Source organism: Halyomorpha halys, unplaced genomic scaffold (genome assembly GCF_000696795.3).
Source record: "Halyomorpha halys isolate HHAL.00 unplaced genomic scaffold, Hhal_1.1 Scaffold223.1, whole genome shotgun sequence".
NCBI lineage: Eukaryota > Metazoa > Arthropoda > Insecta > Hemiptera > Pentatomidae > Halyomorpha > Halyomorpha halys.
Genome location: NW_027115445.1, coordinates 864,631 through 880,935, shown reverse-complemented (window position 1 = coordinate 880,935; position 16,305 = coordinate 864,631). Strand labels below are relative to the sequence as shown.

At 28.9% G+C, this 16,305-nt stretch overlaps 1 protein-coding gene across 5 annotated transcripts in view; it reads right to left on the bottom strand.

Annotated features, from left to right (window-relative positions):
- The window catches only part of LOC106679834 (adenylyl cyclase 78C), a 305,518-nt gene that overhangs the window by 250,976 nt on the left and 38,237 nt on the right, over window positions 1-16,305 (bottom strand). The window contains exon 1 of one of the 5 annotated variants that reach the window (XM_014419198.2): window positions 6,045-6,163. The exons of the other annotated variants lie outside the window; for them this stretch is intronic. The gene's annotated coding sequence lies outside the window, so the exon portion shown is untranslated. Of the gene's footprint in view, window positions 1-6,044; window positions 6,164-16,305 lie in introns of those variants that run through there. 5 annotated transcript variants of the gene reach the window in all.

Genomic DNA, 16,305 nt, shown 5'->3' with positions numbered 1-16,305 from the left:
GGCCTTGAAATTAAATCACACATTCAATGTGACTCAGTCCCTAATTTAAATATGGTAATAAAGAAATTCCCACCTTAAACACTCGCAGTTAAAAGACGTGTGAAATTCGAAACAGAAGTATCAGGAAATTTCGAGAAGTTGATTCAAGGATTCATCAAAACCATGATGTTGCTTCAATAATCAACGTACCAAACTTGAACAAAAAATCAGATTTTCAAGTAGTTTAAGCTGGAATTAAGTAATAACATGAATTAAAAAAAATAGAGCCTCTATGTTATTTTACATATTGGTCTAACAAATAATCATAGTTTTATTTATTAGTACTTAAAAAGCAAACAAATTTTAGTAACCAATACTATGTAAAATATTAAAAACGAAACCTGTACCACTTAAACCTACGAACAATACTACTTAGTACCTGAAATAATAGGTTTCGAAGTATTTCAAGTTATTTAAGCAAAATAAACGAGAAAAAAAATCGGTGAGTTCTTAATAATTACATCTAACAGTTTTCGGTGTGAAAGTCATGTCTCTCATGATTTTGGAATTAGGGAGAAGTATTCCGTCAGTAACCATATAGTAGAAGAGCCCAAGAGGAGAAAAAAGGAAGTTATGTCACCCCAATTTTTGATTACTTTAATGAAAACTGTGTATAATTACTATTCAAAATTAATGAGTTTGTAGGTATAGTATATAAGTATATAAGTATAGGTAGGGGGAATATAAAATGGCGGCTGTTTCAAAGCGATAAAAAAAATTTTCATTCGGAGCTCTATATCATAAAAATGAGGAACAATACAAGAAAAACTAAGAGTACGTCATCTAAAAAATAGTAAATTTGCTCAAATATAAGCCCTAATAGAGTTATTTACGTTAAATATTTTTCGAGATATAGCTTTTCAAAAAGCAACTTTTCAGATAAATGTTTTATAGGACGTACTGAAAGATCAGTAGTTAGTGAATTTATTTTGAAACATTTATATCTCAAAAACCATTTGACGTACAGATGTCTATTAGCACTCAAATTAAAGCTAGTTTATTGAGCTATAAAGTAGTTGATGATGTTTATATTCGCAGGAGTAATAGTTTACATGAAATTTGCTAAAATAAATTGATTTATAGTTGTTCGGACAAATTTTCATTTGCCAAAATTATATGCATATGTGAATATCATAAAAACTACTACCCTTACGAAGATAAGTGTCATAAACTACTTTATAGTAAGTTAAATTTCCTTTATTTTGAGTGTCTTATGGATCTAGATATATATTTTTTCAAAAATCCAACATTTTATACGAACAACTAGAAATTAACATTTTGTGAATTTATTTTGTCAAATATCATAAAAAATACTACTCCTACAAAGATAAACATAATTAACTATTTTGTTATAAATTTTATTTGTTATGTTATAACAAATTTAATCATTTCATGCATGCTTTTCATTACTGTACTTAGTTATTGTGATGGTTAATCATGTGCTTTCCTAAGATATATTAAAGTTTCATATTTATTAATTTTTTTTTAATATTGAACAAAAAAAATAAGGTAAGAAGTATTTATTATATTATTGAGCTAAATTATTAAATAAAATATTTTCATACAATAACCTTGCTGAATATACCTTTTATTTCTAATAGATATAATCCCAAAATACAAAAAGCAGTAAATATTAATATTTAGAAACCCATATAAATATTTATATGGAGAAATCGCTTCCAGTTTAGTGCCCTCGACTTAACAAAGCCCTCACTGCCACTTGCTAATGCAAAGATGGTGAGGATTCGGAAAAGACCGTTTTGACTAACAAATGAACCAATGAGGAATAGAACAAGAAAGGCTTAATTGAGGATTTCGTATGGCCTTGGGTTTGATCAGAGCCGTTTCATTAGTATTTATTTGTTACTCTTTGATGAGGCCGGGTCAATTTGTTTTTATAATTAGATTTTTTTTTAAATAATTTTACAACGTATATCTTATCTCTCCAGAAATAATGAATATGAAATAATCATCAAGTCTAGGATAAGTTCCTTTTTTATTTTCAAAAATAAACGGTTTTTGAGGGCGCCATATCCATTTCTTCAACACTTTTCTATCCGTGACCAACTTCTTGACTCCATCCATGGTGAGTCCTCTAGCCCTTACCAGGTTCGATATGAGATTCTACGACATATTGTTTGGTCGTCCACGAATTTTGCTTCTAACATATTTTTTGGTAGTCTATTTGTGGGCATTCTATGTACGTTAGCGAATCCCATTAATGGTTTTATGAACATTTTCCATTAGCGGTTCCTAATCTGTCTCTTATTCTTTTAATTCTCATTCCGTCTAATCTATTGTAGTTTTACCTAGACTATTCCTCAACTGTACTCAAACAATTCCTAAAATTCCGTAATTCCAATCCTCAGAACATTTGTCAGCTCGTAGTATCCTCTTTCGTCTTCCCCCACTTCGACACCTTGGTGTATGGAGGGCTATCTGCAGGACTAGAATTGAGACTGAAGAGACTTATGAATTGCTTTGTAAGATTTATCTTTGGGTCCCCTAGGCGCTCTCAAGTCTCCCACTGGTATGCCGAGTTGAAGTGGCTCTATCCAACCTCCCGAAGGCAATACCTCCTTGGTGTTTTTCTATTCCAAGTTCTTAGCATCAAATACCTACCTATATCCTAGATCTCCTCACTCTTCGTTCATCCATCCACTCATTAAACACCAAATCCCATCCGAATGATTTATATGCCCTCCTATAGAACCTCCTTCTTTAGCAAATCCTTCGTCATACGTGCAACCTCCCTCTGGAATTCTCTTCCCATCTCCATTCGCCAGTCCTCATCCATTCTCTCCTTTAAACAACACCTATTCCTTCATTTATTGAATAACCAAACTTCCACATCTTTGTAATCAAATAAATAGGCAGGTATTGATTAACATTATAAACAGTAGTAAAGCCAATATACCAATGTAATTTCATTTTATTATCTGAAAATTTGTAAACGCTCGCCAGATAAAAATCTCACTATGTGAACCATGTATTTATTCTTAGGGGACATATGTCCCAGAATAAAGTTATTTTTTCATTTTATTCCTCAGAAATTTCAAGTTGCTTTCCTCAAGCACTTATCTCCAAATCCAACCTGATATCATAACTAATTTTAATTAGTAGATAATGGTATACATCGACCTGTTTTAGATTAATATAATGATTTATACAGGTTTAGACTTTTATAGAAAAAATAAATTTCTAATATAGAGCTTGTTTTTTCCCATTGCCTGCACAGAAGTTAATCATTCACACGTTGTCAGTGAATACTCACTCATTTCGAGGATCCCTCTCCTAATTTTGATTAGCTAACTATTCTTGCATTCCAACTTGCTTGCACTATCGCCAATTCCGATTTCTTATTTCCACCTGGTCATGATGTAAACCATTATAATGGTCTTTCTAAGTAACACTTGTTTCATCTATAGGTGCAGTTATATGTAGAACGTCAGATTTTTACTTCAGTAGGAGTTTTATACTCGTTGGTTTCGAGTTGAGAGCATTTCTTTCCACTCCTAAGTTAGCAATAATAACCACACCACTTTCTCATGTTCAAATCAATTCCTGAATAGCGCTTAGTAAATCCTACATTGGTCTGAATGAGATCTTTTATCTTTCACTAATCCCAAGAATGCTAATTTTGAACTTCTTCATCTCCTATACTAGTTCGAATTCTTTTCCGTTGATTTATCAAATATTCCATAGGCGTAACCTTTAACGATTGATTATCCAAATCCGAGGCTGTGTTGTTTTATATAAAGTTCCAATAAAGAAGAAAAAGGAGCATTTGAAATAGCTTCTCTAATGTCTAGTTTTTTGAAAAATCGTGTTTTTCCGGATTTTAACCAGATTGAGAATAAGAATAACAGTTTTCGCTTCGCCGTATATATTTTTATGACTTGATACAAGAATAACTAATTTTAAAAATCATGAATTCGTGAAAGACTTGATTTAAGAATCAATAGAGAAATTTCAATGTAAACTGTTTGAAAAATATTATAAGCCTAATCTTTTGCTTGACTTAGGTCATCGGTACTTATGAATATATAGTAGGTTTGGGTTGATAATCGTGTATTTAAGTACAATCTTTTAAATTTTATTTAAAGAAACAAAAGTTTTTACTGGAATTATTTTGATAAGTAATTATAAGAATGCGTCTGATTCCCAGATTTGTGATGAGAACCAATCTAATAGATTGAGAGACCACACCCAGATTGTCGTCTGTTAAATTAAATTATTATAAAACTCATGTGTGGCCCAACAGAAACAAAAAAAAAACAAAAACAATATTGATTCAAAGTAACGTCAAAGGTATTTGTTAAGTAATATTTTATTTTAGATATCTTAAAATTATATACATCATTGAACTAACTCGCTCATAAACAGATTTGTTGAATAAATTACACTGTTTGTTTAAGACCTTGACCAAAAATTGATACTGACTATGAGTTTGTTCTTATTATAAATTTATTATTACAGTTAGCAATATCCAGCAGCACTAAATGCATTTTTTCCATTATCATTTTAATGACATTATCAATTTATTAATTGGTCACAATTTACTCTTATTTGGTATTCTCTTGTTGATTTATAAAATTAATTACTAGATTTTGTAAATATAAAAATTTACATGGTTACTCATAAGTAATCAACATCCTCGTAAATTCTAATATCAAATTAATGATGGACTAAATAATAATGAAATAATAACATTTTCCGTATCATTATATAATGTGGATATATACATCAAATCATCAATTAAAATATTTGTTTGCCTCTTTCTAGTTCAATTACCAAATGTTTGTTAGGAGTACACTGGTAACCAGCAAATGAGATTTTAAAAAAATACGATAATTTAAAACATGTTTTCGACTTACCCATTACCAGTTACAGTTACAGTTAATTGAGAATACCGAATAATTGAGAATTCTATGTAGGTATTTCTTTGAAACCACTGATACTACACAAATATATCATGAGCAAATAATACAAAAAAGGCTATAATTTTCCGGTTGCAAAGTTTAAAATAATATGACTGCGAAGTATTTCAATTGTGTATTAAGCATTCAATTTTTAGAAATAAAGAGTTTTTGAATTATTATTGTTAATACCACATAGAAGTATAACTCTTCGTGGCTGATAATATTTAATTCACATCTTAAATAATGCAATTAACGATTTTCGAAATAAACTAAAATATATATTTTTTTATTAAACAACATGTCCGATAGAGGGGTATTAGTCAACATATATTTTTAAAACACATTTTAAAAATAAAAAACTTATTTGAAAGAAAAAATCTGGTCCGACGAGGTCCGCAGATTTTGATTTGAATGGTGAGCTCGTGTTGTACTCACAGCTATTTTTGTAATTAAAAAGAGGAGAAAACTATTTTAATGAGAACAATACTTTACTGATATTAAAAAACATTTAATTGTACACTGAGATGGTGAGCTTAATAAAATCGATAGTGTTTTTTCGAGAAAATTGAAAAAAAAAGGTGAAAAATATATTCAATAAACTAGCACTTTTCGTCAGTCGAATTTATCAAAAAAATTCTCAGATATATACCTGACTAAAATACATAATTTCAGTTTCGTTCGAACTATGAACTATATGAATATCCATAGACACAAAACATTTGGCCATGATTTTGGAATACAGGGGACCTCAAAACATGAATTTAATCGATATTTCGAATTCGAAATATCACACAATTGTAATACTTTTTTGTAATATATATTATATATATAGGTAAGAGAAAGTCAAAATGTTTTATTTACTTACTATCTCAATATTTTAAAAATTTACTAGTGAAAAATTACTCAATTGAGTAATTCACTTGGTAAGTGAAAGTAAAAAGAAAAAAGTATAGAACATAAAAAATATATTTAATTAAAATATATATCATTTCGATCATTAACTTTTTTTACATAATTTTTTAATCCCTCACTGTATTATGTTTTTGAAAATGTAACGTAAAATACCAATATTTTAATACTTGCATATTTAGTTTTGTGCTGCAATTCAATTTCGTTACACACTTATAGCTTGTAATAAAATCACTTCTTTTTTCTTAGGTACACTTTTAAAGGTAAAACTTCAGAAACGCGAGGGAAGCTACATCTCTGAACCGACTACTGAAATAAATACCCGTGATAATAAACAACCTTTGGCTTAGGCACTGCTACCAACAACAACAACGGTTTATTTAATAACAACCTTTCCTCTCAAAATAATATTTCCTGTTTTATAATTTAAGCATATAATTATAAACATATGCATATTAATATATGACAGGAAAATGTTTTGAAAAGATTAATAATTTAAGTCCAGTTCTAAATAAATGAAAAATGATTGTGTTATTAAAAAAACAAGTTCTATTTTTTATGGCAAAAATTGTCTTAAATACTGTTTTTTTTTAATGAAAAATGATCATAAATAAAAAATTGAATAGTTAGGTCGAACAAGGGTACATCGTAAGGATTTAGGAAAGAATCATGATACTACAATGTGAGAATATATGTCAGATGAATTTACGCTTCAAGCAAAATTTTTAAGAATGAAAAAAATGTAACATATACACTCGTTTTGCCCGCCTATTCAATCAACATTTTTAATAAAATATAAAAATTACATTTTTGAAAAGATTTGGATAAAATTCATGAAAGTAAAGAATATAAAAACATTATTTAAAAAACAATTAAAATAAGATAAATTGATCTTGAAGTGCCTTTACAGCCCAAATTATTATTTATTTATTTTTTTAATTAAATGTAATAACATGTGTAATGATTAAAAATTTAGTATTGATTTTATAACTTACATGTTTTTATTTAAAAACGTATTAGGATATTTTTAAACACTAGTTAACATTATTTTTATGAGCCTACAATTACACAAAAAGTGAAGAGTATTTCTTTAAAACTTATTTACAGTTTCGAATTTTATGTTGAACTTGAATAATATAAGAAATTTCACATACTAAATTCAACACTCTAGCTCAACCAACTTCAACCACTTCAAGATACGACGCTGTTATCAACGTGATAAACCAAACTACCCACACGTAAAAAAAAAAAATGATAAAATAGTCGATAGTTCTTACTAAAAACACAATTAATTAAAATCTCACTAACTAATGATCTAAATAGTGAAAAAGAAGCCAGTAAATAATCAGTCATATGAATCTATTCAAACCTTTTACTTCAGTATTTAAATTATGTGAATGCTATGTTTATTTATGAATCAGCTTAGAATTATTCGCAATTATAATCGATAACTTAAATTGTATTTACATTTATTTTAAAGAATCCGAAACATAAAAACAATATCCAAGTAAACGTCATTTCTAGGCTTCATTCAGGAAGGTTTGGTATTTTTGCATGACTTTTATACCACTATATCATACTAACTCATATAATTATACAATAAAAAATATAGAACAGGCCGTTAATTTTAAGACAGATACAAAGAATTTAAGTACCCATTACACAGACATTATTTATAAATAATATAATAATTATTACCAAATAATCACTTTCTCCTTTTTTTAATTAGAAGTCAATTATTTATTTTGTAAAAACAATAAAAGTCATTGTTTTGGTCATTAACTCTATCTTAATTTTTTGTTTTATTTATAACATTGTATATAGTTAGAGGTGCCTTTTGTATGAGCATATACCCCCCATAATAAATTGTTAAAAAAAAAACAATAATATCTCGATCGAACAATCGGCCCATCAGGCCGATCTGGTATTGTGTAAATAAATAACTATATAACACAATATTCTCCTCAACCATATCTTAAAGTAAAACAGAACTGATAAAAATATTTTAAATAAAAATTGAATTTAGTTATGAACAATACGAAAGATAAGTAATTTAATTTATCGTTTGAATCTGGTTTGTTAATTAATTATAATAAAAAATATCCATATAGTCTTAACCTATTTATTTTCTTATATCTCCTACGTTTCGGCCATTACGGCTATTCATAAGGTATCGTATTTATAATATCACAGCTAACAATGTTATTAAAAAGTTTGCAGAATATTCAGCATTTGTCAAAATATATCTATTAAGTTATTTTTATCCACTACTTTGCTTATTCTAATTTTTTTTAAAGTTATACTATCTATTACAATATTAATAATAAATAACATAATATGGTTGTAAAAGGTAGCGTCATTTGAATAAACTCATGATAAGTAAATTAGTAGAAAAAATAGACTAAAATATATTTTGACCAAGACAGAATAGCCTGCAAACTTTTTAGTGACGTAGTTCGCTGTGATATTATAAATAAGATACACTTGAGAATAGTCGAAACGTAGGAGGTATAAGAAAATTAACATGTTGATAAAAATTTTCCAGAATCTAAATTATACCTACTTATTATATTTCACGTTTTTAATAATTGCGTCAAATCAATATATAATACGAATTAAACTGGGGCTTTACAGTTATTTAAAAAAACATTTTTCTTATTTGGTGAAAGGTCTTAAATTTCTGAGGCCAAGATAATTTTCAAGGAGTATTCATTGATCATCCAAATAAAATAAAATTTATTTTGTTATTACATTCACATTTAAAAAAAAACTGGCTACGAAGCAATGGATCAAATCACTTAAAAAAAAAAAAATAAATTATTATAGATATATTATCTTTCAACCACATTCCAAATTAGCAAAATTAAGGTATCAATACTGGTTATTAAAATTATGTAATATAGATTTATTATTTTAAATGAATCTAATAAAATGTTAACATCAGATTTATTTCTGTGTGGCTGTGGAATAAATTATTCTATCCATTATCAACAACATAGGTGATGACATTTTGCGCGATCGGTAGGGGAATAAAAAGTGGTGCATCAGGGCGAGATATGGCTGCTAACGATGGCTAAAACTGATTTGAAATGCAGATGAACTCTCCAAACATTACTGGAAGGGGTGTCAAGAGTGATGTCCATACGCTCAGTTGAAATTCCATATGCACAAACGAATCACAGAACTGTAATTGCTTAAAAACAACCGGTGTTAATTAAATTAAAAACTATAATTGAAAGAAATTAATTATTCATCGAGTTAATAATAATAGAAAATATCTAAAAAGCCCATTTATAATGAACTGCCTATCAGTTCACAGAATGACTAAATCCATAAAATCAGTTTGGGTATTTTAAATATTGCTTTTATAATAATATAACATTGAATAAAGAGTTAAAAGTAGAATTTAAATATTTTTTTTATAGTTCTGTATAATTTTGTCGTACTATAGCAAAAGAAAAATGTATATAATTTGGAACGAAAAATGTAATTAAAGTACTTTTTTTGAAAACTATTGACATTAGAGTCAATCATTATATCAATAACAAGCGTTTATAGTTTATTAAAAATAGTTTAAAATTTTTCTTCACCAAGAGATAGGCATAAATTATTTTCGTCAATAGATACTTATGTAAAAATATTTTTTAAACATGATAAAAAGTTCACCATCTTCCTAGTATTGCGTAATCCTAATATGACAGATTTTTTCAGAATGGGCGCCAAGTATTTTAGATTAATTAACAACTTCAAAAGTATTATAGTTGAAATATTATTATAGCTTCAAGTACAGTCAATGTGCTTTAATCTGATAGAAATCAAACAACTTAGTGCCAAACAGTAGTCTTTTATGAAACAAAACGTACAAATGATTTTGAAAGTAAGTTGATTTTTTTTTTTTAATATTTATTTATTGCTATTTACAACTGTACATTATAATACATTTAGTAAATCTGATCTAAGAAGTTGAAATTTGAAAAGACAAAATCATTCTTAATGTTTGATGTTTCCAAAACCTTATTTTACATGTTTTCTGTAAACTATATGTTTTATGGTGATTTTGTAAGTACCATTATGTCGATTTACAAACATCTAGTAAATGCATGTTTGAGCCCACCAATACAATGGAGTCAATTTCACTATATTTACAAATGCGCCATTATTCTTCTAGACCAGTAATATGTTCTATGAACACAATCTGATGTATATATATAAAATTTCAAATAAATTCCCTTCTAATTCCGTTGAGAATGTCTCATACCTATGGAGGGGACGGTTGGTGGTTGACTAACCAAGTAATCCCCATCCATTTCATTAATTTTCCAAACGGTCCAAAGACATCAAAAGGTGTAATATTTTTAATTATAAACAAACCTAATAACGAAGCATTACTTACTTCATCGTAAATTTTACAAAAATCCATATGCACCTTAGTAAAACTAATATATAAAGTGAACTTAAAAAATGCATTAGAGTGATTAAATATTCAGAGCTGTTTTAGAAAACGAGCACTTTAATAGATTAAAAAGTAAAACAGGCTTTGTTTACAATGTGTAGTTTTCTCGTACGATGTAGTCCTGCTATCCTAGAGTATGGCACTGACAATATAATTTATTTGGAAAGTGGTAAGGATAAATTTAAAATTTTTCAACGGTATTAATTTTCCTAAACTTATTATTTTATACCTGATGAGCGGGGTGGTTTAGTTGATAAGGTGATTAGAGTTAGGAGGACAACGCTGAGGACCTGGGTCCGAAACCGGCTGTGGCAAATAATTATTGATTTTGTTAAAATAGCCATGGAGTCAACCCTGTGAGTTCTGGGTACCCTTAAGTAGAGAAAAATTTGGCGATTGAGCGTGATCATGAACATACATCTGCTTGTACACCGTTGTTCAAGATAAGGTACTCCCTATAGATAGAACTGAACATCTGACACTTCGTGGGTATAGATTTTTTTTCATTCATTTAGAAAAATTACATCAAATATGGTCCAACCAGATGACAACATCTATCATTCGGTGCCAAAATAACATATAGAAATGATGTACATAAGTGAAATGAATTAATTACAATTTTGACTTTTAGGGCATTGTGGAGGCTACTACAATTAATAAACTAGGTCATACTGTACGAATTGATTTCTAGTGATAAAACTAATTATTCCATTAGCCAACACTTAAATGAAAATAAAGTAAAAAAGATAATAATAATTATTTAAAAAAAATTAATTAAATTAAATACAAAGTAATAATGGTTGAATAAAAAAAGACTTAGAAGTGAATAATAATGCTGCAAATTTACAATTAGCGAATGAGAAAAATTAGCATATAAGAAGATACTACTATATAACAAGAATATGATAAAATATGGGTCTGTCAATGCCTAAATAACTACTAGTAATATAAATAACTAAGCACACACCTATATAGCTAATTTTAATCGTAGTATAAGAAATAATTATGAGGAGTTAAGTAAAAATACAGGCAGATATGGTCATTTGGTGAATCAAAAACAATTATTTGGAATCGTAGAAGTAAGAAAGTACCCAGTCAAATTTTATTTTATCTAATGTTCTTTGCGGTTGATTTATTTTTTTTTCTTCTGGTAAGCGATTCAACAGGAGAACTAATAAATTTTAATTAGTATTTCACCGATTGCAAATATTGACGCTTAACAACAATTATTTTCGATATAAGTAGAAAACAAGAAATCAAATATATAAGTTTTATATTTAAGTAACCCTGTAAAAGTAAAACGTTCCATTATCATCTTTGCAGGTTTTCATCTTTTTGGAGGAGCGGTGACACCTTTAATACTGATGCTGATATAAAATTTAATGTACTCAATTTCACAAGAATCTTTTTCAAGTTCAAATGAACGCATAGCTATGCATCTTAGGTTAACAGTTTACAAAATATGATAGATCCTAGTAGAACTTTTTTTTTCTTTTTGCGTCTAATTCGTTTTGATCTTCTGTTTTCAGTTCGCATACTTTTTTTCTGTACTGTTGATAAGTAGTTTTATCATTCCTTTGAATCATTCTGGCGCTGTTTTGTTCTCTTCCACTTACAGCCAATCTCCACTCTCCGTCATAGTAGCCATTTCTATATTTGGAATTCACCCAAAACTGCAGGGATAGATTTTTCATTTCATATTCCTCAGACGTTGACTAGAAAGTCATTCTAAAATATGATAAATCATTTTGATGATGTTCTTAAAACCTGAGTAGAGTTTTAATCTTTTTTATTCTTCATATTTTCACTATTCATATTCATTATTTAGAAAAAATATGTGCACACAAAAATAAATTCTTTATCGAAATGAATAATTAAAATGTACTGTATTTTAATGTTCTATAATGCTCCCGAACTAAACGACTTCGATCAATAAAAACTATGAAATTTAATTTTTCAAAATTATAACAAAATATACAGTTTTCGTCTAATATTTACTAATATAAAAACCTCAATTAAGAAAACCAAAATGAATTAATTTAATTATGACTTTCTTTCAATCCTCAATCATCAATTTTCATACCTCCGTCATCTCCACTCTCAAGTTTTTCACTTTTATTTTTAGCCCCTTTTTCATTCAGCACACCCACTCTTCAAATGACAAAAACAAAATTAAAATAATAAATATAAATATCTTAGGGATAATTATACACCAATTTTTTTTTGCTTTTTCTAATATTTATGATTGACCTACTTACTTTAGAGTCAAAAGTTTGAAATTTTACATCCTAGTTTCCTTACAGTATAAATAAAAGGAAAATCAACTAATTCACAATGCGTTGATATTTTATAAATTTTACGTAGGAATACTTTATCAATTTCTAAAATAAATAATAAACACCTGGAAATCTAGTGTAATTTAAAACTCGAAGAAAAGAAAAGAACCAATAAAACGTATAAGCGTAAACAAAAAACTAAACAAAGAAAATGAATGAGAAATTCTTTGAAAAATACAGATGTTCATTTTCTCACATAAAATAGTATCTTTTCTTTTGAAATAAATTTAGAAAAAATATTTCATTCGAAATGAATTTGGAAAAAAATAACCCAAATTAGCCATATATACATGCTTAAATTGATTTTAAATAAATATTTCATTGAAAGTATTTTGAAAATTAAAACAAATAAAACAAAACATCGGGAGACTTATGACCAAAAATGAGGACAGAGTTTCTGGAACAGAGTTTCTCAAATGTCTGATGTTAAGTTATCTACAACCACATTTTCAGAAATTTCGACTAAACAAGAGATTAATAATTAAAACTGATAATCGCTTCTTAATAGCAGATAGAATTTGAAGTATTTTATGATTACACACATCTTTATAATTTGAAAAAAAAAGTAACAATATAGAAAAGTTTAAGGCATGTTTTTCATTAGAAAATAAGAGGAAAAAGAGAAATACAAGTTAACCTACGTCATTTTTCAAATGAACATTGCAAACTATAATCGCAAAGTGCACTTCCCCACCCAGCCACTTTTGCGCCTTTCTCTGCCACTGGTATGCCACACTCAGCAACATAAAAAGTTTAACGTCAGTGTTGAAATTTATTCACAAAATTTAACATTAAAATCAAATTAGAGCTTTGTTATTGAGATGAGCGAATCCCTCTAAAAGGTATTCGTTAATAGGTCCTCAAAGTATTATCAGAGCAAATAGCGATTAATAAGTGACAATGAGTGAAGCGCGCGCGCTAGAAGGTTCACCAACGTTGTTTGATAAAACCGTATCTAGGTGTGTATTTTAAGGTCAATATCTGCGGCTAACCAAATTACAAAATATTGAATCATACTATTATCTGTGTATTCATAATTGTTGACCGCTAAAATTACAATCTTTGCCAAATTTTCACTATATTCACTACTGTTGTTACACTATAACACATCTATACTAATACATAAAGTTGATGAGTTTTTCGTATAAAGATGATAATTTTTTGGAACGAACAGTCCGATATGACAAATTTATAGGTAGATATAGCTTTAGATATCAAGGCTTTGTGAACTACGCCACGAGGCAAAATAACGGAGTAGCAATCACAAACGTTAATCTATCTGAAATAATAATACAAGTCCGTGGAAGCACATTAACGACACTAATTAATGTCGTTTATGGATTAACATTATAAAACGTTTATTAACGGAGAATAGAATTATTAATTAAAAAAGGAGGTAACTTCCTCACTATTTCCTCAGGTAACTTCCTCTACTGGATAGGTCGTAATTACCTCCGAGTATATTTCAAGTTTTAAGAATAAATTGTATAAACCTTAATACATTTTAGATTTGATCTCTCGTTTCAGAATGAAATTTATGTGCCGCTCATGTTGTTTTCCAATTTTTAAATATTGTTCAAAACCTCAAGGCTCCTTACTTTGTCACAAATAAAATCATACATAAAGACCTTAATGTTTCCTATGTAACCGATCTAGTCCGAACCAGATATGACTCTTTCCATTATAAACTCCCTAACCACTCAAACACCCTACTTTCTAACCTTACATCCTCTTCCATTCCTGACAATCCTCCGAGGCGCCTGAAAAGAAGATGGCCACGCGACCAGCTAATGTAAAATATCATTAGAGTGCTACCAATAGGTAGTTGCTCTACACGCCTGTAACACTCCATTTTAACTAAGATCATATTTACTAAATGTATTATGTAATATACAGTAGTAAATTTCAATAAAGATATTAAAAAAAAAAAATATGGTTCAACTTAACTAATTCTTCTCTTGCCGTTTTAAGTAAATGTTTCAAGAGTGACATATGACCGTCGCTAAAAAGGGGCTTTAGTGGGGCGGGTCGGCTGAGAAGGTTTGCCTTCTAATATTTTTTGTATTATGATCTCTTGTGAGATTGTGACACGTCCAACATCAACCAACATAGTCTGTTTCAAAGGTAAGATAATTAGTATAAAAAACGTTTCCACATGCTCATTAACAAAAGATTAGAATTAAATAAAATTAATACTAAACCATTTTAAACCTAACCAGGTTAACTTATCATAATGCTAATGTGATAATGGGGAGAACCAAAAAAAGATACAATAAGGAAACACGACAGATCATGCTTATAAAAATAAATTACATATCATCGGATAAAATTCTTCCTACTTCATAATACCACTTTTCACACGTTGCAACAGAAATGAAAAAAAACAAAAAAAAAACGAGAAATATCTTTAAAATAATTTTGAGAGCACAAGGATTGTGTCAGAGAAATTATTAGAATTCTGATAACTGATGTTTTATATAAATGCTATTTATACTCAATATAAGAAACAATGAATAGGATTTTTTCAAGTACTATTTCCGTAACCTCGATTATCTCTTACAATGATAAGCCATAATAGGTATTGTATTATTATATAATAATAGTATACAGCTATTGTAATGTTAATTGAGGTGCACAAGTATCCCATTTCAATCAATCAGAACAGTTCGATATAGGTTGGTTGTTATATAAAGAAGCAAAAAAATTTTTATAAAAAATCATTTTTTTCAAATATTTGTTTTTACTTTTTTATACAGTGGCATATCGTGATAAAAACTGTCCTTTATTAATATTTTGGTGGCTCTAGTTAGTTAAGCACTCTGCTATTATCTCTTGGGCCCTAGTTCGAGTCCTTGCATATGATTATTTATTCTTTTACATAAGCTGTAAATCAACCCTGTGATGGAAAGACCTTCGTGGGACACACCCATTCTCAAAAAAGTGGATACTCTTTAATTAGCTGGAAGATACCTGAGGGTTTATTTTTTACTAAATTTCGGACAAATCGGGAGAAGAAAAGTTTGCTGTAAGTAAGTAACCTATTCTAACCAGAGGGGGAGAGTCGTGTTTTCGTTGTCAGGGAACACCACGAAAAAAAAAGTCAACCCGTCTAGCCGGATCGAACTAGTGCCGCTGCAGACATGAAGTTGTTAAAGTGACGCCTCAACTCAACGATCAAAACCTGGCGGTTAAGCCTAACAACTACACCACCTTGCACTACCACTGGTCTAGTTACAGTTCTTTAGAAAACAATGAACCCAAGTCTTCTCTTTCTTTTTTTTTATCATTTATGTATGTTTATTTATTTATTTTGTTTTTAGAGATATACAAAGAACTTGAAATAAAGCGGTAGGTCCTAAAATGTCTTCACTAGGACATCAAAGGAACGCTTCATAGCAAGAAGTAGATTTAGGTAAAAATGGGAGGAAGGAACCAATAAAACCTTCGACAGTGACTAGAGAAGAGAAGAAGTTGTTAATTGAGTCTTAGATCAGGCTCGAAGGATAGACTAAAAGGTTATTAATGCTGAAGAGTTAACAATAAATTATACCAAAAGGCAATCCATGAGAAATAGGTTTGAATTGGCTGAAAAAGGCTAGAAAGTAACAATGAATCAAAATGCACCCATGTGACCTTCACTCTCCGC